The 20,841-nt window shown below is 48.3% G+C and overlaps 1 pseudogene; it reads right to left on the bottom strand.

Moving 5' to 3' along the window:
* LOC115317389 overlaps positions 1-20,841 on the bottom strand; it is a 60,089-nt pseudogene that overhangs the window by 33,289 nt on the left and 5,959 nt on the right.

Genomic DNA, 20,841 nt, shown 5'->3' with positions numbered 1-20,841 from the left:
TTAGGTAGTTCAACGATGGTTGTGTCGTTCGAAACGTGAAACGTGACTTCCACGTTAGCGAGTTGGCGCCAATCTGATCCGAGAAGTAGGTCAATTGACTTGGGGAGTGGAAAAACGAGTATTTCCGGTACCTTGACCGTCGTTGATCCAACGCTGATCGTCAGAGACGTACACTTGTCAGGCTTCAGCTTGTTGTCCAAAACGTTGACGAATTCCTCTCCTCGGGACCACGACGATACGCAAGCGTCCTGGGCTAGTGCCCTGGGATCGATGATCGATATGTTGGCCCCAGTTTCGATGCACGCCTTCAGAGGGCGGTTCTCCGTGAAGGCGGTGACGATGGGGAGAGAGTCTCCTGTCGTGCGCAAGAAGCAGTGGACATTCTTCTCGTTTGGACCCGTGCCCTTTTGTGCGCGTTTCTCCTCTGCACGGATAATCGCTGCAGTTTTCGCCTCTGGACAGTCCCTGGAGAAGTGACCGGGCTGATCGCAATTAAAACAGTTGCTCTGCCTCGTGCGTTTGAAGGGTTTCGGTGATGGGGCATTCGTCAGGGTGCTGGTCGGGGCGCCTGTTGTTTGCTGCGTTGATGTCGAATGCTCGTGCGTGCCTTGTTTGCGTGGTTGAGTCTTTTCTCTGGGACGGCGGTGGTCCAAAGTCGTCGCGCAGTCAATCAGCTCGAAGACCGATTTACAGCCTTGGGGTGCCAGGGTATTGGCCCACTTGTCCTCGGTGATTCCGTGTAGGATTAAGGAGATCCGTTCGCTGGCTCCTAGCTCACAGGGAGCTCGCTCGAGCATGGCATTCTTCGCGTAGATGTACCGCACAATGCTCTCGTTGTGACGTAGCTGTCGGCGTTGTTGGCACTCCAAGAATTGTTGAAGTCCCATTTTTCGTTGGAAGCGTTCCTTGATGGCTTCCTTCCATACTTTCCCAGTCGTCGATCCGGGAACCGTATGACTTGTGCCAGTCTCGTGCGGCACCGTGAAGGCGGGTGACACCGTTGAGCAGAGTGAGGTTTGGTGTCCAGTTTGCGAGGAGAGCCACCCGTTCGATTTCTCGAAGCCACTCAGCGACGTTTTCGTATGACTCCCCCTCGAACGTGGGAATCGCGTGCGAAGTGTCGCTCGTGGAGTGGACGTGGAGGAGCCTCGTGGACTGTCGTAGGGTCTCGGCCAGTTGTTGTTGCGTTCGGACGATGACCGACAGCAAATCAAACGTTGTTGCGTTGCCGCTCACCTGCGTTGTCGTGCCCAGCGCAGAAGCATCCGTCGTGGTTACTTCTCGTTCTGGTCCGTTTCCGTCCGTCACGTTGACGCCATTTTCTGGGTGTCGTGTTGAAAGCGCGTTGTTGAAGGCCAGGATTAGTTGCTGAAGTTGAATTTTGATATCTTGTATCTCTTGACGCACGATGTCCTGGTTGGTGGTTTCCGTTCCCTTGTTGGAGTCCGTGATCAGGGCGTGGTCACCGGTTTCGTTGGATTCTGCGGATCCTGTCGACTGCGCCATGTCAGCGGTGGCCGGGTGCTGACGTTCCGTTATTTAATAATTCGACGTTGATTTGAGAAAATGAAATAGCGTTTATTATACTAGATTAACTTCTGATTACATGGTCTATTTTGCGTGCGTATACGTGGCGTGCCTCCGGTCGTTCTGTGAGAGGTTTCTTCCCACGCAGGCACAAGCGGTGTCTTCTTCCCAGGCAGGCGCTCTGGGCGAAGTTCAGTTCACGCTCTCGCGGAGCGTAAACAAGCTGGGCCCGCGACCCCGTGCGCTCGCTGCGCTCGCAAAAGTCACGTATTGAGGATCCATTACAGATCCCGCCGAGGCAAGACAAACAAGTAAAGACAAACGAGCTGGGCCAAGCTAACATCGTTGTTCAAATAAACTATACCCGTTTTTTCAAGAAAAAAAGAAAGTTTTGAGCATTGTTCGTATACACGACGCGAAGTCTTACGAGATTTGGTTGTCGGAGGAAAAAAGCGATGATTTTGGCGCTGAAACGTGTACGTCTGGATAATATATATAGTAGAATTCACCTACATATATCTTAATTCTTCACATAAAGGTGAAAAATAGTAATGGTTCGCGAGAAGTCGGACTTTTTTTAAATTCTTTTTACTAGGGTTCTTGACGTGTTTGAAACATCTTGTCTTGTCCGTTATTTTTTCGTTCCGTATCTTGTGCACCGAAGGGTTCTCTTTGCTCTTTCCCACGCCGGGATGCAGCATCGGGGGTCGAAGTCGAGCTGCAGTCGGGCTCCCATCCGGTCGAGGCGGGGAGGCTCTCCTTACGGGTCTTTGCCGCCAGCGTATTAGCTTACACTCCCGAGCTCATAATCTTTGCGTCCTCGCACATTTTTGTTAATGTTGTTGTGATCCTCTGTTATGCGTCTAGCCATCGTGGAGGGCGCCGTCGGCGTGAAGCACGTGTAACCGGAGGATCTGCGCGGCGCAAAGCGCGTTCCGCTGAAATCGACGTCAATCGCTGGTTGTTTATAAAATAAAAAAAGTAAATAAATAAAAAAGTTGTCGCGCGGCAGTTTGGCGGCAGTCCGGTGTGCCATGCGGGTTAAACCTGGAAATTGGTGTAGGTTTGCTTGTCCACGTTGGTGGTGATAACGTACGGTCCGTGGAAAGGCGGGCCAAGTTTCAAGGTACGAAGGCCTTTCGTGTACCATATCATCCTTGACATTGTATGGAGCTGGTCGATGTTTAGCATCGTAGGACGCTTCATGCCGTGAAGGTAGTAAGCGAGGTTCGCGTTTGCAGCGTCGTGGTTCGCGTGGACGTCGCCGACCTGGTCGGGAAGTCGGGAAAATTCCATTGCTCGACGTGGGACAAAGTCGAACGGTACGTCTGGAGTCCGGCGTGCGGCTGCTCGTTCACTTGAAAGCTGGTTATAGGCGCTCCAATGGTCGATGTCGCCGTAGACGTTCTTTCGCAGACATGAAAGGATTTCTCCGTTGGCGCGTTCGACAAAGCCGTTAACTTCGGGAGCGTAAGGTACTGTTAGGATGTTCTGAATGTGCCTGTCAGTGAAGTACCGCGAAGCCAAACGTGAGGTTAGGACCCTGTCGTTTTCGGTGATGACGGCTTGCGGCGTACCGAACGAGAGTACGAGTTCTAAAAATCGGAAGACGTGCTCGGTCGACTTCTCAGGCACGGGGCGCGCGACAAGCGAGTGGTGAGGTCGAACGCGGTGATAAAGTACCTGTTGTCGTCACTCCTCGTCTTGCTACAGTGTAGTCTTGCGGAGGATCTTGCGCCTCGCCGGCGGCATATTCTCTTACAAAAGAGAATAAACAAGACGCCGGAGTACCTGATTCTTCTAACGGACGCACTCTTCACAGCGAAAGCAACGTAACTCTCAAGAAAAAAAAAAAAAAGCGTGTTCCTTTTTATGGTATTTGCATCTTGTTTTCTAAACTCAAACGGCTCCTTCCTCTTTCCCCCTCACACTCTAATTTACACGCCCCTCCCCTTCCTCTTCCGCGCCGCGCCGCCGCCGATCCGTTGAGCCCCGTGCCGTCAACACGCCGCCGCCGGAGGTACAAACACCGGCGCGCCGCCGCCGGTGATTTCTGACCGGCGCACAGGTCTAGGTTGGGCAGGTTCGACGGTGACATCCGGGCCAGAGCCATATATGGAGAGAGTTTGGCTAGCCTATGATCTCGCCGTAACGTACCTCTCCCGAGTGAGCCAATCAGCCCGCGGCGCAGAGCGAGAGGTGTTTGCGCATGCGCCTGAACTCTCGGCTGTAGAATAGCTTCGAGTTGAGCGGAGAGAGCCGCAATTTTCATGCATTCGTTCGGCGGTATGCATGGGATCGACATCCAAATTTCAGTTATTTTCTTTTATTTGGCAGGCTGTGGCAAGAAAATAATATAATCCTATTCCTCGGTGGCTTAAGAAAGCTAACGAATGAAGTTTCTCCACGTTTGAACCCAAACTTTGGGTCAGGCGAAGAAGAAATAAGCCCGTAGCAGACGACGCGTAGCCTCAACAGTGCTCCGGACCAACAGCGTTGCTTCAAAAACCTTCCACAGCCCAGTAAAGAAAGATGGCAGCATGCAGAGGACTTCCATTGGACATGTTCGCGCGCACTTGCCGGAACGTCTTGTTTCGGTTTCGTTTCAATAACAGCGACAGGTGAACGTCGCACTGTCGCCTTCATCTGTGATCCCAAAAGTGCCTCAGTCTCGATTTCAAAGAATAATCCTCGAAACAGTCAATAATGACTAAAACAAAAACATTTATGGAGCCATTTTAATTTGTCCTTCATATAAAGTTACTCGAGAACTGGTCTTGTTTTTTTCTTTCATTTTTATTTGTGTTTATTACCATGTTACTCTATACTATTTCTTCGAAGTGTGTATTAATGGAGATAGCAAAACATGGCAAAACACATATTTCGTGGAATCTACTGATTTTTGTGCAAATCTACTGACTTTTTGGGGATCAATCTGCTGACTTTTTTTTTCTCCATCTGGCAACACTGCCGCTGCGGGAGAAGTGGTGGCGTTATGTTCGTCATTAGCTCGGTGCTCGGAGACAGATTGGGCCACTATTTCAAAGCTGTCTCTATGGGAGTTTCCCAACTGAGTGTTTTAGTAACGTTGCCTCTAGCCAAGGTACAGCTGCTGCGGCCACTATCATCCATCCATGACAGACAGCGTTGTGGCAGGTGTGGTGGCAGGCTGCTATCAAAATAGCATGGGTGATATTTCGTGTTTAATTGAAATTGTCGAAGAAACATTTTCTTGAAACCCGGCGTGACAGGTAGCCCGATCTTTGAGGACCCGGTGAAAGTTTCACGAAATCGCAGCACCGGGGAAATGCAGCACAGCACGTCGAAAGTTGCATCCAAAGAAGCATTGAAAGCAGACGCCGGTACGAAGTCTGCTTTCGATACGAGCTGCGCTGTTTTTCCCCCGGTGCTGCGCTTTCGTAGAACTTTCGCCAGGTCTTCAAAGATGAGGCTACCGTTCACGCCCGGTTTCAAGAATCTGCTTGGTCGAAAAACTTCAATCAAGCACGAAATATCACCCACGGTACAGTGTACTAGATCCACGGCTATATTATGGCAGCCAACCGCCATTGCACTGTCCGCCATATAACTATGATGGCTATACTCCGCGACAACTTTTCTTGGCAATGCAGTGGAAGGTACGTCCCGCGACCCCTCTCCTATTTTGAGTGTACGCAGGCTCTCCTCCTCCCCCATTTCCGAGGAGAGGAGGAGAGCCTGCGCACACTCAAAATGGGAGAGGGGACGCGGGACGTACCTTCCACTGCATTGCCAAGAAAAGTTACCGCGGAGTATATATAACTATTCCAAAAAGATGGCCGCCCGTGGCCGCATTCCCGCCCATAGGCGGAGCTGGTCAAATGCGATCCAGCAAATAGACATAGATATCAGTGGCCCCGCCCCTCACATTTGCATTTGCCCTTGGGTTGACTTGGCTGCCGAGTTGAGCAACGCAGCGTCTCGACTTCCGGTAAGATCTGGCAACAACGCACGTTGAACATGGCGCGGGTATTGTTTTGGTTTGACGGGACACGAAAAGCTGCGTGGTTTGCGAGCACATAGCGAAGACGTGACCTGAGAAGTGCCCCTGTGATGTTGCCGGAATACGGAAAGTATTATTCGTAATCGTCGTGTGTGCTTTGAAAGCGAAGAGAGTCACAGGGTCCACGCGTGCGCAACCACAAGCCAAGGTTCACGACAGCGCTGCGTTGACTTCGGCTATCTTGTTCTGTATGGAGCAACACGGCAATGCGACAACGAACTGAACCGTTCGTGGTGTGGTGCGGTGCTTGGAAGTAGACGCCCACACTAACACGGAGCGCAAATTGGTTGTTGTGGGGTTGAGGTTCAACGGGTTCAGACCCGTCGTCGTCAGCTGATCCAGTCAAACTGATACGGGAGGACGCAGCGAGCGTTTTTAAAAGTAAATCTTCCTTCGCTCCGTTTCAAAATGTGGAAGATTCCCAACGAAAACCGTGAATAAAAAGCTGCGAGCGTTTTCAACGAAATTACGTGGTTTTAGTTTCTTATCTCCGAATTCTCCTAAATCTGCCGTTTTTATGCTTCGTGTTGTCGGACTGCGTTTGCACAGCGACGTGTTGCGCTCAGCGTACAGTGTGAATAAATTTGGGAAAGATTTCCTACCTGCCCACAGATGCATGAACTGAGACAAATTTTTTACATAGTGAACATAGTGTTTTTTTTTTATTTTGGGAAGAGGCGTTGTGCATTTATTACGGTACAATCACTTGAGAGTTCAGAAATTGGGGAGGGCGAGCAAGCTTTCCCAACTTTGCCTCTTTGCTTCCTGGCACTGGCCCTAGTTTCAAGGTGCAGTTTCAGTAGGCATACCTACTAGCATGTACAAACTGCTCTAAAGCCGGTAAAAGACTGGGTAGTCGGGACGGTGGGGACTCCGTGTTTCGCGCTTTTTGCGAGGTGACTGGGGGAGTGCTTTTGCAAGGTATGCGGAATATGCAACCGATCTTGTTATGCCCGTCGTTTGCGTCTCTCCAGCAAAATGAATAAGATAATCTACAAAGCCGCAATCAAAAGCCAAGATTTACAATAACAGTACACATTCATTCAAACAACTTTACGTAAGATGATTGGGAAGCCGAGAAAAAAATATATCGGTTAAAGCAGAATTCTGACGTTCGAAGGCTTCTGCGGACAGCTACTACGTAATAACCAGGCTGTGCCAGGTTTTTTACATAACAGCTGTGTCTAGTCGCGGACGTTCGATGCACCCGGTGCGAATCTCGACGGCCTTAGGAGCGATATGACGAGAACGCAACTGGACACGTTTGTCGCTACGCGAACGCTCGATTGCCTCCAGCCAAATAGCATTCCTTTCGGGGCGACATGGCTGCTGGAAGGCTTGCTGCCGGGATGACTCATCTGACATCTCCGAAAAGTCATCATTTGCACGCGCAAGGAAAACAATAAATCAATAAAGCACGTTATGCAAGCACAGAAGAAAACGGAGTAACAAACCCCGCTATGAAAGCCGAAACCCCGCGTCGCTTCCTATCACTAACACCTGCGGCGGCTGCTAAACACACACCATTTCACTTCAAGAAGTCTCACTGAAGCACCTGGGTCAGCACGAAACACTGATCACTTATGCGAAACGATTAGTCGAGGTAGGCGAGACAGGCGGGAGCAGAGACTTCGGCGGCCATGAAAGAATGGCGAGGCTTTTGTTTGTTATGGTATGAATTGAAAGTGAAGTGCCCGTCTTGTAAACCTTCTGTAAAGAATAATAACTCTCATCACATGGGTTATTTTTTGAACGTAAAGATATGCGGCTCAAAAGGAACTTACTACATATAACAAAGGTTTAACAACCAAGATCTAAGCTGTCAATCAATCTCTTAGTAAATGAGAAGTATACACGTTTGCAAGTGTGATCTCAGGGCGCCGCCACCTTGACCAGTGGGGTGAGCTTGGGCGCGGCCATAATCCGATTATGACGCCTTAGCAAGGCTTCGCAATCGGGTTAGGACGCGTCCAAGCGCACCCCAGCGAGCAAGATGGCAGCGCGCTAAAGTCGAACTTGCAAACGTGTATAGCAGCCAATCGGGGTTAAACGTCACGGAACCCCAACTTTGTGGCGCGCGATTTAAACGGACGAAATAGCCGCAAACTAAAATCGTTCTCACGCAATAAATATTGCTTTAAATTTTTTTTTGTGGAAAAATATTTTTTTTGACATGCTTGTTTAAATTAGGCTGTTGAAAAAAATTTATTTTCTTTGCAGTTACCCTTTAAGGAGGGAACGTTTGTATTCACAACCTTTTATTTATCATCCCAATCGTTTCCCAGTGGACCCGCTCGCTATGCACGAACTGAAGAGGAAATCAAAACTAAACAACGGATTCAGAAAACCCGGTTAAAAACAGCGCTTGAGCTAGATGCAAAGCTAGACTGACACGAAGACGCCCTAGCAAGATATGGAGGCACAAAAAGTGCCAAATTTATGTTTTACATAGAGTACGCACCTACATTTGTTACCTGCAGGCTGCAGGCAATACAGAGGAATATCCAGTTCGTCTTTGTTGTAGATTCAAAATTTTAAGCGAAGCTCAGAACATCGCCGCCGGACGTGTCACTTCCAAAAGTATGAACTGTCGAGCCAGTTCCACACACACGTTGAATTTGACAGTTCCGCAGCCTGCCAACTAGGATTAAAAGTTCTGAGGCACGCAGCACATTACTCCGTTTATCAACACGTCATTACGATACCGACACCACCATCAGAAACTAAACAGAACGAAACGACGAAACCAGAAAATGGCTACAACTGCGACGGCTACTTTGACGGGGGAGAAGCGGAAGCGCCGAAGCTGGCGAAGTAGGAAGGGATAAACGCCGGGGAGGAGGACAAATACGATCAAAATAAAAACAGGAACCCTCGACCGCAGGTGGAAGGGGGGGGGGGGGGGCGGGAGGGGCACGTAGGTTATCACGTGATCCCTGTTGTCCCTTGACTGCACCCTGATGACCCGCAAAAACGGCGTCCCCGTTTATGTTGGCACCACGAACCTTGCGCCTTGCGTGTGGGGATGAACGCTTCGATCTCCGCTGTTGATCCCGGTTTGAAAAGTGACCATCGGGCTGCTTCCGGTGATTCCCGCTGGAGTCCCTTTGGCATTCGAGTCGGATCGCTGACGACAAGTGGCGCGTCGTCATTGAGTCGCTCAGACCCTCCGCTTCAGAAGAGTGGCGACAACCGCCTGATTTGAACCACTGATGAAAAATCCTGCAATCCAGGAGTACGTTAATGCTGGTTCACACTAGTTCACACAGCAGCGTTTTCTTACGTTAGGAAGCTCGCCTAGACTTACGTCGAGGAACGGACGCAAGTCACCGGCGCATTCGTGCCTCGTATTCCGCGTGGCAAGCTATAGCTGGTTGCAACGCTTCGTACAGAGCACGGCTGTGTCAGTGACTTGCGGTCGTATCTCGACGTAGGCCCACGTAAGCTTCGTAACGGAACAAATGGGTGGCGCGTGAAAGGATTTCCTTTAACGCGCCACCCTTTAAAGGATTTCATAAAAACAATGCAGGAGATGTAGGCGGGATGCTACAATCCCTACAACACTACTCGTAAGGCGATATCTCCAATGGACGGCCGTATTTTGGGAAAAAGAGGTCGAGATTGAACCAGGCCGACGAGGCGCGTGACCGTGATGATACCTAGTTTCCTCCTCTCTTCGCTACGCTCCCTCAATGCCGCGAGTTCTTAATAGAATACCGACGGATAAGAAATTGCGCTCAAATAGCTGACCGGAAGTCGCTCGAAGTTTCCGCCGGTTGTCTATATCGTCGGTGGCCGCAACCTCAATGGTAGGGAAACGTGGCCATCCACGCCAATACACCACAGACGAGCTAAGAAATCAGAAGAACGACATTCATGATGCCGCATTCACGACTTATAAAAAGTGCGTCAGTGTACCCGGATCCTTTTTTTTAAAAGCTGAGATACAATGAAGCCAACTTGGAAACAGCGCGAAAAAAACAAGGGACAAGAGCGAAAAGTGAACGAGCACAACGCTGTTGTGATCGAACAAAACAGCGATGTGTTCGTTCACTTTTCGTTCTTGTCCCTTGTTTTTTTCGCGCCGTTTCCAAGTTTGCATTATGAAGCAACTAGCCCAACTTCACGCCTTGTAACAGAATATGCAGTCCTGCGAATATTATACGCATGGGCGTACCAACCGGGGGGGGGGGGGGGGGGGGGGGAGGGAAAGGGGCCGATTGTTCCCCCCCCCCCCAGTTCTCAGAGTGGCCCCCACCCCCCCCCCCCCCCTCCCTTGAAACAGCCGCCACTGGGCAGGGCAAACACTGGCCAGCGGCGGCCAAGAAATACCCAGGACACTGCCCCCGACCCGCGCGGGCATATTTTTAACGCGGAGGCGATACAAACCCTTGCAACGGCGCTCACGCCGGATTGGCTGGTACGTGGGGCCTTACTCCACGAACAAGGCTCCACGGTCCCCTTGCGGAATCTATCCACGAGACGTGGGCCGGACAGGCCGTCCGGACCAGGATGTAGACCTTTATACAAAATAAAGTTTTGCTTGCTTGCTTGGAGATAGGCGCTGCCGCCGTCAACATAGGCAGCGGACGCAATGCGAGTTTCCGAAGAGGTAGCGTAACTTAGTGATGACATGTTTGCCTCATACGTATCAGGCCGGGGTTCTATTTATGGTGTGGGCTTACTTCTTTTTTTTTTATTTTTTTCCTCGAACATTTTGTTTTGTCGAGGCATTTAGCGATATTTACGACATTCCTTTTTTACCATTAACACTAAAAAAAAGACGAATGTTGTTGACGAAACATCGCTGAACTAAATCATATGGGACTCTATTTACGGAAGTGCGTGGGGGACAGCGGGGCTTGGGTTGCCGACTGGACGCCGCAAAGGGAGAGGGGGCGGGGGGGGGGGGGGGGGGCTAAATGGGTTAATAGATTTGTAATTAGCAGCCGCACACTGTCGCCGCGAAGCGGCGTTAATGCAGGCGCGGGGGTGGGTTAACGCGCTTCGAGTGATACACGCGCCGTCCGAATCCAAAATTTAAGTTCCCGCGCGTTGCCGACCGTGAGCTCGGTACCGCGCGGGAACTTAAATCCGGCGTGAGCGTCGTTGCTAGGGGGTCTATCGCCTGCGCCGTAAAAGGAACCAATGACCAAGGCGCCCGGTGCGCATACACAATTGGCCCTCTCCTTCCCTCCCCCCTCCCGCCCCCCACTCTTTTACAATGCCTACACGCACACACGCCGTAAAAGTTAGTGATGGACCGAATCCGCCGAACTTCAGATTCGGCAAAATTCCGCACATGCCGATATTTTGAAGGAAAGTTCGGCAAAGATTCGGCAAAAATTTGGCAAATGTCTGCGCACGCACACGAACTCGACGGGGCCATGGACGCCGCGCAGTCGCGCGGTTACCATCGCACAGTTTAGTACAACCATCGATTACGGCGAGGTCTGGAGTAGGCTACACGGTAACTGTGCGTTTGTGAGCTTTGGCGGGTGTGGTTCTCTTCAATATTTTCTGCCTCTAGAACAGAAGATCGACGAGTAATTTACTCAGTCCACTGCGCAAGTGACAAATGATGCGGTGCATTCTGGATAACGTGATTTTCATTTGACCTCTCCATTGATGCAACCAGGTAGTTGAAACACTGACTGACAACTGAGAATTACGCTCAGAGTGCGCAGCCCACTGCCGACAAACGGGGCAGAGTAACGACAGCTTGCCGGATTGTATGGGATCCATCTGGCATCCTCGTCATATTGTGATACATGTAATACCCTCTATGTAATACATGTAATACCCCCCCTGTAATACCCTCTCACGAGGGCCTTTAGGGGTAATATGAATAAATAAATAAATGTTTCTCGCTTCGTTTTAGAGCGCAGCTCTTAGGGGCCTGTTCCCGGCTTGAGCGGCGTCGCCGTCGGCGTAACCAAGGTCACCCCAAGGTCACGCGACCCTCAAGGTCATCCCAAGGTCACCCAAGGTCACGTGACCCCCAGAGGTCACGTGACCCCTCCCGCAGGCTCGCGTGACCCCCAAGGACACGTCACGCCCAAAGTCACGTGACCCCCCAAGGTCACGTGACCCCCCGAGGTCGCGTGACCACCCCCAGGGTCACGTGACCCCCCGCCGAGTCACGTGACCTCCCCGATGACGTCATCGTCACTGATGACGTCACCGGCATCCGCATCGTCATCGTCATCATCACTGACGACGTCATCAGTGACGTCACTAATGACCTCACCGGCATCCGCATCATCATCGTCATCATCACTGATGACGTCATCAGTTACGTCACTGATGACGTCACCGGCATCCGCATCGTCATCGTCATCATCACTGATTACGTCATCAGTGACGTCACTGATGACGTCACCGACATCCGCATCGTCCTCGTCATCATGGTTGATGATGTCATCGGAGTCCGCATCGTCATTGTCACTGATGACGTCATCAGTGACGTCACTGATGACCTCACTGGCATCCACATCGTCATCGTCATCATCACTCATGACGTCATCAGTGACGTCACTGATGACGTCACCGGCATCCGCATCGTCATCGTCATCATCACGGATGACGTCATCAGTGACGTCACTGATGACATCATCAGCATCGTCACGTGACCCCCCCAGGTCACTTCACCCCCAGTACCCTTCCCTCCTCCTCCTCAAGAGCTGCGCTCTAATTCGGTGTTACAGGGAGTTGTAAACAGCTTTCACATTTTTTTTTCCTTTTTACATACTTCCTGTAGTGTCTATATTCTGTACATTTATTTGTCTGTTTTTCTTTTTCATATGTGGTGGCGGGCTGGCAGCACACATGTACAAGCTACTCAAAAGGTAATTGAGTTACGTTATTGAGTATGGGCCTCAAAATAAATTGAGTGGAGTAGAAATTTCTCAAATAGAAAGTAATTCAGTAAATTACTAATTACCACAAAAAGTAGCAAATTACTTTTGAAGTTTCTTTTATTTTTGTCTATCCTAACAAGGAGGTACCTACATAGGTTTTAATGCATGGGCGAAATTCAGCTAGGCGAATATAAAGCGGCTTGTGTTTTCACAAAAATGCTTTAATAGCTGGTTCTGCTTCTGCATGCCTAATTGTTGGTTACTTCTTTTTGGTCAAGGATGTTCTGCGGATGTATCATTTCACCTTTGAGGTTCAGCACTACCTGAGCTTGATTTTGCAAAGAGTATTTGATTGCTTACAGTGTTGCATTATGTAGGTATAAAAACTACTTGGAAGTTCAAAGTAAATTAGAGGTCATGTACTTCAGGTAAAGTAGTAAGTACACCGGGTGCAATGTACTTTAAGGAACATACTATAAATATAATGAACTTCCAATGTATAGTAGAAGTACTTTTCAACACACTCTTTCAGAATGCCCTTTCATTCCCTATACGTCGTGTTTTTTTGTTGTTTTTTTTTTGGGGGGGATGCATTGTTTTAGGAAAAATTGGGGGTGCATAAGGTTTTTTTCAGGAAAGGCGGCAAAATTGAAGGTGCATCAGTTTTTTTGTTTTTTTTTTTGGAAATGGCAGCGACTAATACGCCATAGAGTAATTGCTTTATTCTCGCTGACGAACCATTTAACACAATCAACTTATAAGGCACTTATTTGTATCGGTCTTATAGCCGCCATTCTATCACTCAGAAAAATTACCAGACGACATCTCGAAAGACAGCACAAGCTATACAGGAGCACCAGATTAACTTCAGAGCGGGTGCTGCATTGCGTTACCTCCTTTGAGTGAGGATGCAGTGTGTGCACCTCCTGTAGTGGGCAAGAATTCCTACATTGGGGAGAAGCGGGGACAAGGCCTTTCTTCAAATGCGTCGTCTCCTTGAGCTTCGGAATACAAAGAAGGCCAGTATTCGGAGCTAACCCCAGAATTACTCGGCCTCTCTTGCGTCGTGTCTGTTCGCTTCCCGCGCCTCGCAGCGGTGTTGTTGCAGTGGGGGGGGGGGGGGGGGGGGGCTCGTTAAAATTTTGGAGGGTTTTGGACTATCCAAATCACTTTCTTCCTTCCCCCCCCCCTTTTTCTACGCCACATGCTTCCCACTCTGCAAATATCACCTGATCTTTCAACATCTTTTGTCTGTTGATAGGCAAAACAACCACTAAAATTAGAAAGTAATTTGTAATTTCAATGGAAGTCACTCGGAAAAGTAGTTAAAGTAAACTACTAATTACCAGAAAAGAAATGTAAATAAAAATTACTAAACTACCCAGAAAAGTAGTTAAACTACAGTAACTTGAGTAAAGTAGTTGAACTACGTACAAGTCTGGCTGGCAGGCGCTCTGCGTAAGGGTTTTCACCTATCTGCCTATCCCCGCACACCATCGCATGGGCCAAGAAAGGTCTAGTTTTACTGCAGAGGAGAAATCAGCAGGGTCCCAGATGGTGACAATGGAGGATGGGGGAATGTTCCAGTCGCTGGTGGTTTGAGGAATAAATAAGTTATTGAAAGCGTTAGTAGAGCCAGAAATGCGTTTGATGGTGCAGACGTTGTTGAGGCGAGCAGATGTTAGGTCGGGGGCTAGTAAAAAAGTGGTTTTGAGGTCGGCAATGTGGTAGTAGACTTCACGAATAAGGCACAGCTGAGAAGCTTTCCAGCGAAGCTGGAAAGAGGACATGATTGGTCGAGTTTTTAGCGCTGAGACACTGAACGAAAAGTCATAAGTGGACGAAATGAAGCGAGCAGCTCTGTTCTGAACTCCCTCTAGGGTATTGATGAGGTAGAGTTGACGGGGATTCCAGATGGTTGAAGCATATTCTAACTTTGGTCTGAAGTACGTGTCAAAGGTTATCTTACGGACAAAGGGTGGGGCGCTTCTTAAGTTACGTCTGACTAGTCCAAGAGCTCTAGATTAGTCGGCAGTAATCGCTTCAATGTGGTTATTCCAGGAAAGGTCAGATGTTAGTCTTACACCAATGTATCTATACACAGTAGCGGTCTCAATCAGATCGAACTCCAAGAAGTAATTAAATGACAGGGTGGTTTTTTTCCTAGTCAAGTGAATTAGTTTGCATTTACACTTGTTTAATGACATAATCACTCTTTGCAACAATTGTTAATTTTATCTAGATCTTCCTGAAGCTGGTTATTATTTTGCACACAAGTTACTTTGTTATAGATGACGCAGTCGTCGGCGAAAAAGCGTATTTTTGAAGAAATCCCAATGGGAATGTCATTAATAAGTATTAAAAAGAGTCAGGGCCCAAGTACGAACCCCTGGGGAACACCCGAATATACATTTATTAAGGAAGATTCATGATCATTATGGACGTGAGCTTTACACGGCAAAAAAGAAAGTCACGAATCCATGCAAACGGTTATTGGTCGAGGCAAAGAGATGATAGTTTAGAAAGAAGGCGTTGATGGGGGACACGGTTGAACGCTTTGGAAAAATAAAAAAAAAACTGCTTCAGTCTGGACGTGACATTCAAGGTTAGTGTGCAAGCCATGGATGAAGTCGCAGGGCTGTGTTTCGCAGGAATGTACCTTTCGAAACCCGTGCTGCTGTTCAAAGAAAAGAAATGGGATGTTAGGTGCCTCATGATATTGGAGTAGAAGATATGCTCAAGTAGTTTGCAAGAAATAGAAGTCAAAGAAATAGGGCGATAATTAGATGCGGAAGAGCGGCTGCCCCGTTTAAAGACTGGGATTACCCTTTCCACCTCCCGGTCAGATGTAAGACAGCTTTGAGATAAGCACTGATTAAAGATGAGTTTCAAACACTCACTAGAAATAACACTGGTAATTCTTTTAAATTTTAGAGTTGATGATATCGGTTCCAGCGGACGAAGTAAGTTTTAGTTTATCAATCAATGTTTTTATACCGGCGGAGTTAACGTTAATAGGATGCATGCGCTCGTAAAGCCCTTTAAGGAGAGTGGGGACGGAGTCCAAGCACTCTTAGTAAACACTTATGAAAAGTATTCGTTAAACATAGAACTATCATGCTCGACGTTGCACATCCGACATTCCTAACTCTCCCTATCTTCCTAAACGTCCGTGTGTGTCCTAACACCAGAAACCGGAATTTTAAAGGTTAAAAACGGCACGTTGCGAATATGGAACGCGCACTTTCATGCAAAGCTGACGTCAAGTGACTGATATCGAAAAACATGCATATTTACAATATTGTTATCTCTTCTGTTGAAGGCTCATCAACCGTGGCATCCGTTTACGCGCACGAAACGGTGACTCCCAGAGAAAGTAAGAACGCAGTTATTGCCTTTATTTTAACAATGTAAACACACTTGCAGCCGTGCGCTGATGAAGCCTCAAAATAAAAACTCTCGTAGCGTGATTCGTGACTGCACCGGGTACTACCCAACCTCGTTGTCACGCCACTTTCTGCAAGCAAACACTAAAATTGTCAGTAAACACACAAAAACGGCATCGATACAATTATCTCCTAGAATATCACCTTATTTAGTCATAACTGTTTCAATGGGCACTACCTGTTGTATTTATTTTAAGAAGAAAAAACAAACTTTTTTTCGTTAGAAAAAACAAAATATCAATGTTAAGTCTGGTAGCATTGTATTTTTACCGAATCATTGCCAAATCTTTAGAAAAGTTCAGCAAAAGTTGCGCCGAATTTTTTATTCATGAAAAGTTTGGCCCATTACTAGTAAAAATATGCGACCCGGGGGGGGGGAGGGGGGTCTGGTTCGCCTCCGCCCCCCCCCCCCTTTCCCCCCACTCTAAAACAAGTTGGTACGTCACTGATTATAAGCGTTGCGGTAGCGAACGCATCGACTCAAACTTAATCTCGACGTGCCCTCGAGGGAAAACTGCCTCGACACAGGAGCGCGTAGCCATCTCAACGCGCGATACGAGAGCTGCAAAGCCGGCCACACATGACCGATGAAAACGGGCGCCACGCGGCAGTATCATAGCAACCGCTGCTGACGTCCCTATCACTTCCGAGAGGTGCCGCGTCACTAGGATCTGGCTGATATAGATAAAGCCGCGCGGTGAGCCTGTGGCGCGCCTAGCGGCGAGCGGCACACGACCCGCAGCGCCCAATTTCACCGCTGATGTGTTCCGTGCTTAACGGGACCGATAGGTTAGATCTTACCATTGCAAGGAATTTATATTACGGGCTAAATAGAACCTATTTAAACTGTATTACATGACTACTGTGCTTGCAGCGTTCATCCAGTTTACAATTAGAAAAAAAAAAGTTTTATATCCTTCTATTGGCCTTCCAAAGTAACCATCATTTGGTTTTCATTTTGAGTTATTCCCACCAGGTTGCGTGCCAGAAAAGCTTGTGGAATAAGACAATGGGTCACTTTCGACACTTCCCTTTGTCACCCCCCGTAATCCAGGTGATGTGACTTCCACGGAAACGCGCCAGACAGGGTGCTGAGACTGGCCTCTTCACTTACTCCAGAAGCTTCTCCAAATACTCCACCGGGTCCATGTAATTGCGTGTTCCCTGGTTCGCACTTATCCGGACCCTCAGGTAGAGATGACTTACTTTCGGTAGCTGTACGACGCCCCCAGAAAAAGCAAGACGATCAGCAGCACCACGGCCGGCGCGATTGCCAGGAGCAAGTTGGGGCTCGACGAGCTGGCTGCTGCAAATATCGGAAACGCTTCAGAAACGACACCGAGGTCCTCTAAAACATGGGTCGGCAGCCTTATGCTGCCGCGGGCCGAATCGCTGCAAAACATAAGCAAAACAAACCGGATAAAAAAAAAAAAAAAAAAAAACGGTGAATAGGGGTTTTTGCTCGGGGGGGGGGGGGGGGGGGGGGAGGGGGGAGGAGAATGCGATTGCTTTACGGTAATAACCGTTGCAGTTACACACGGTCGGACTCGACGCAAGTGTGTGAATCGGCCTTAAGCTGATATGGCCCGTGCTATATTGCGAGGATCTTGAATCTCTGTTTGAAGCCAAGGTTCTGCCATCATCATTCTAGCAGAGCCAGACAGTTCTGATGCAAAGTTCAAGGAGCCAAAGAGACTGAAAGCGTCCGAGGGTTATCATCCTACAGGAATGTGCGGCTGAAGTTTCGCCGCGCATACGCAGCACCACTCCTCCCCCTGGCGAGGCGAGTCCATACTAGTTAGTTGTACGCGGAGCCGACGACGCGGGAGGCTGTTGCACTTCTTGTGCAGGCCTCTTGCTTCGTAGAGTAATGAACCGAAGGCAAAAAGGGCAGGGCACCGGGTATTAATGTGCAGTCGAATACCACAGCATCGTGTTAAACGGAAAGGTAGATATGTGTGTTCCAAGAAGGTTTATTCTTTCTTTTCTAAAAGGCGATTCAAGAAAAATCACCAGACGTCTAGCTGGCCAACTGTGCGAAGGACAGGGTGAATTTTTGTTTCCATATATGTTGTCGCTTGATGCAGTGGTGCAGCTATGCTTACTTGTCACGTTAACATGAACTTTTTCTAGATCGCACGCAGTTTTGCGTTCCTTCGAAGAGCTCGTGCCGTCACTTTGGGGGCGGACTGAAGCTGGCGCCCCTGTGGTCCGCAGTACGCAGCCGCCATTCTAATCTATGTTCCTTATGTAAAAGCTTCGATGGCTCCCCGTGGGTATCCACAAAGTAAGCCCGATTATGCAGTTGCTTTTTTGTACTCATCTTTAAAATTGACAACCAAGCTCACTATGGTTACCTGCAAGTTTTCTTGACCGCTCCTTAAAAAAGAAATAGAATAAACGGCGAAAGACCCGAAGTAAAATGGGAAAGAAAATCATAGCCCGTATTGCGCACTGACTTAAACTGCATAGGTCAATATAAATTGACACTCAGGGCTGTAGTCTAGTTTTTCAAGATAATATTAAGTGCTGTAGTTGGCCTTTACTTTACAAAGAACTATAAAAGATTAGAGGGCATTCCCGGGTCGATCAGTTAAAGTGCATTGGCGACTTCAGGTTTATAAAAGGAAAGCAAAACAAAGAAGACCTGTATGGGAAACGTCGCAAAGGTAAATAGTTGAAAATGTATTGCTGAATTACAAAGTGAATAACATTTTCGCAGAGGGAGATAAGTAATATTTCCGATCCTTTTCTGCCGCAGGGGTTCTAGATATACCAAGTATAACCGCGCCTAAACAGCAAACAAAACTACAAAAAAATTGCTAACAAAACCTATTTGTAGTCAGTTCAAAATTATTACTCTGGGTTTACATAAAAAACAAAGTAAAAAAAAAAAGACGACAGTACTGGTGCAAACATAAGTCGATTGGCGATCACTCTCTTTATTCATAGAAGCATGAGTGTTTTACTGACACTCGCGCATGGATTACGATTCTACCGCTTCGACGGCAGCTGTACAAGTGCGCGAGCACTACAAGGTGTTTCGGCGTGTAGTAAAAGTTTATAATTTTGCTCGATCCGCTTAAAATACCTGGCCGAATTCGCGTCCCGCCTGAGGTTTATATACAGCTTGACGTAGTGATGCGGTCTGGCTGACTATGCCTCGTCATTGACTTTATTCAATGACGTATGGTATGGACTGCCGCTGAGAGCGATATTTATGCTAGGCACGGCCACCTTAATTCTTAATACCCAATGCACCGCCTTGTTGCAAAAGAATGGCTGAGGAATAATACGGTGCACATGCATAGGAAGGTGGTCCCTTGATGGCCGTTTGAGATTGAGTACATCCAATTACACCAGTTTTGCAAACAACCATTATCCTTACGCCATTATACTTCTGGTATGTATGAGTTCGGTGGCGGTAGAAAGGGGTAGGGGTATGTCTTAGTAGCGTCTCAGAAGCCGCACGGTAATGTCTTGCGGGCCGCCGTTTGCCAACCTCTGCTTGAAAGAGCTGGATATTCCGACACTGCCCCCCCCCCCTCCCCCCCCCCCTTCCCCGTCAACCCGTCAAATAGAGTCATCCCTTGATCCTACTGCGAGCGCGCAACTAGCGAAATAGAGTACAGTCAAGTGCCTTCTTCAACGCGCTGATTTGCTCGTTTGCAAAGTAGCCTTTGCACTTTGCCAAGTTACGGTGGGACAGAGGAGGAGGCGTTGAAAAGAAACGAAAGGCGGTCTTTTTCGCGCGTGAGTACTGCACGTGAAGGCTCACGTACGCAGGAGGCACTTGCGGGAGTCGATGAGCTGGTAGGGTTGCGGGCAGTAGCAGAGAAAGTCCACGCAGCGGAGGTTGGGGTTCTGGTAGCTGCACTCCTGATCGCTCACGCACGACTCATACATTGTCCTCGCTGCACACGCAAGAAAATTGGAAGAAACTATGCAGGCACGCAGGGTGCACTAAAATAACGTCCGATATTGCGTGTACTCTAAGGACGATGAGACATTTCTTCATGCTTGTTTGGCGTACCAGCCAGTTTTTGAGAGAGCCGGAGTCTGATCTAGAAATGCAACGCAAAGTTGAGGTAGCATATTTCAATCTTTTTGGACAAAGTGAAGGAGAATAGAGCTTGTGGGGACGGCAGACGCGTAAGAGGTCGGAGCGGATATATTAAATTATATTATCTGGGAAGGTATCTCAAAAGAGGTAATAAATTACAGCATCGTGTTTTTATTGTGCACTATTTTTTTCGAACCTAAGTGCTTTTTGAACTCAATTATAACAAAAAATATATACTCAAATTTAAAAATACGGCAACTTCAAGATATCGCTATATTCTCAAGCTAATGTGGGGAGCATAGAACGGGTAAAGTGCAAACCACCACCCCGCAGCTCTTCCTCGAAGAAACTGACGTCAGGTGACGAGAAGTCACATGCCCCCTCACGCCAATTTTTCCGCCAAATTTAGCAGGGGAATTGACGTCACGTGAACACTTTTCCCATTACATTTAGGGGGAAATTGACATCACGTGACTTGGGGTCACACGACGTCACCTGACGAGGTCTCAGTTCGTGGTCACGTGACGTCAGTTTTTCCCCGCTAAATTGAGCGGCAAGGTTGACGTAACGGTTCTTTGTGGCGGCTTTCTGGTGGAATTCAGCCGATGAAAGACATTCGGTGATAAAAGAAAAAAAGAAGCGCGAACAACGCGAGAGATTGCCGACCTCTGGAGCATTTGCTGAGCCTCCCCTGGTCCAGGTACACCGGCATCGCTTGAGGACATGCACAGCGGGACGTCTCTGGGCTAGACCTAATCAAGTTCAAATAAAGAGAGAGAGAGACCAAATGGGGGGTTGTGGCAAGTTTGAAGCAAGTCGATTTATGCGTGCAAAATGAGTAGAGTAATTTAGAAGAGAAAAAAAATGAAAGCCGTTTACAACTCCCTGTAACACCGAATTGGA

The sequence above is a fragment of the Ixodes scapularis genome, unplaced genomic scaffold (assembly GCF_016920785.2).
Source record: "Ixodes scapularis isolate PalLabHiFi unplaced genomic scaffold, ASM1692078v2 PGA_scaffold13__105_contigs__length_92229423, whole genome shotgun sequence".
Classification (NCBI taxonomy): domain Eukaryota; kingdom Metazoa; phylum Arthropoda; class Arachnida; order Ixodida; family Ixodidae; genus Ixodes; species Ixodes scapularis.
The sequence above is the reverse complement of the archived record's forward strand: the minus strand, read 5'-3'. Positions and strand labels throughout refer to the sequence as shown.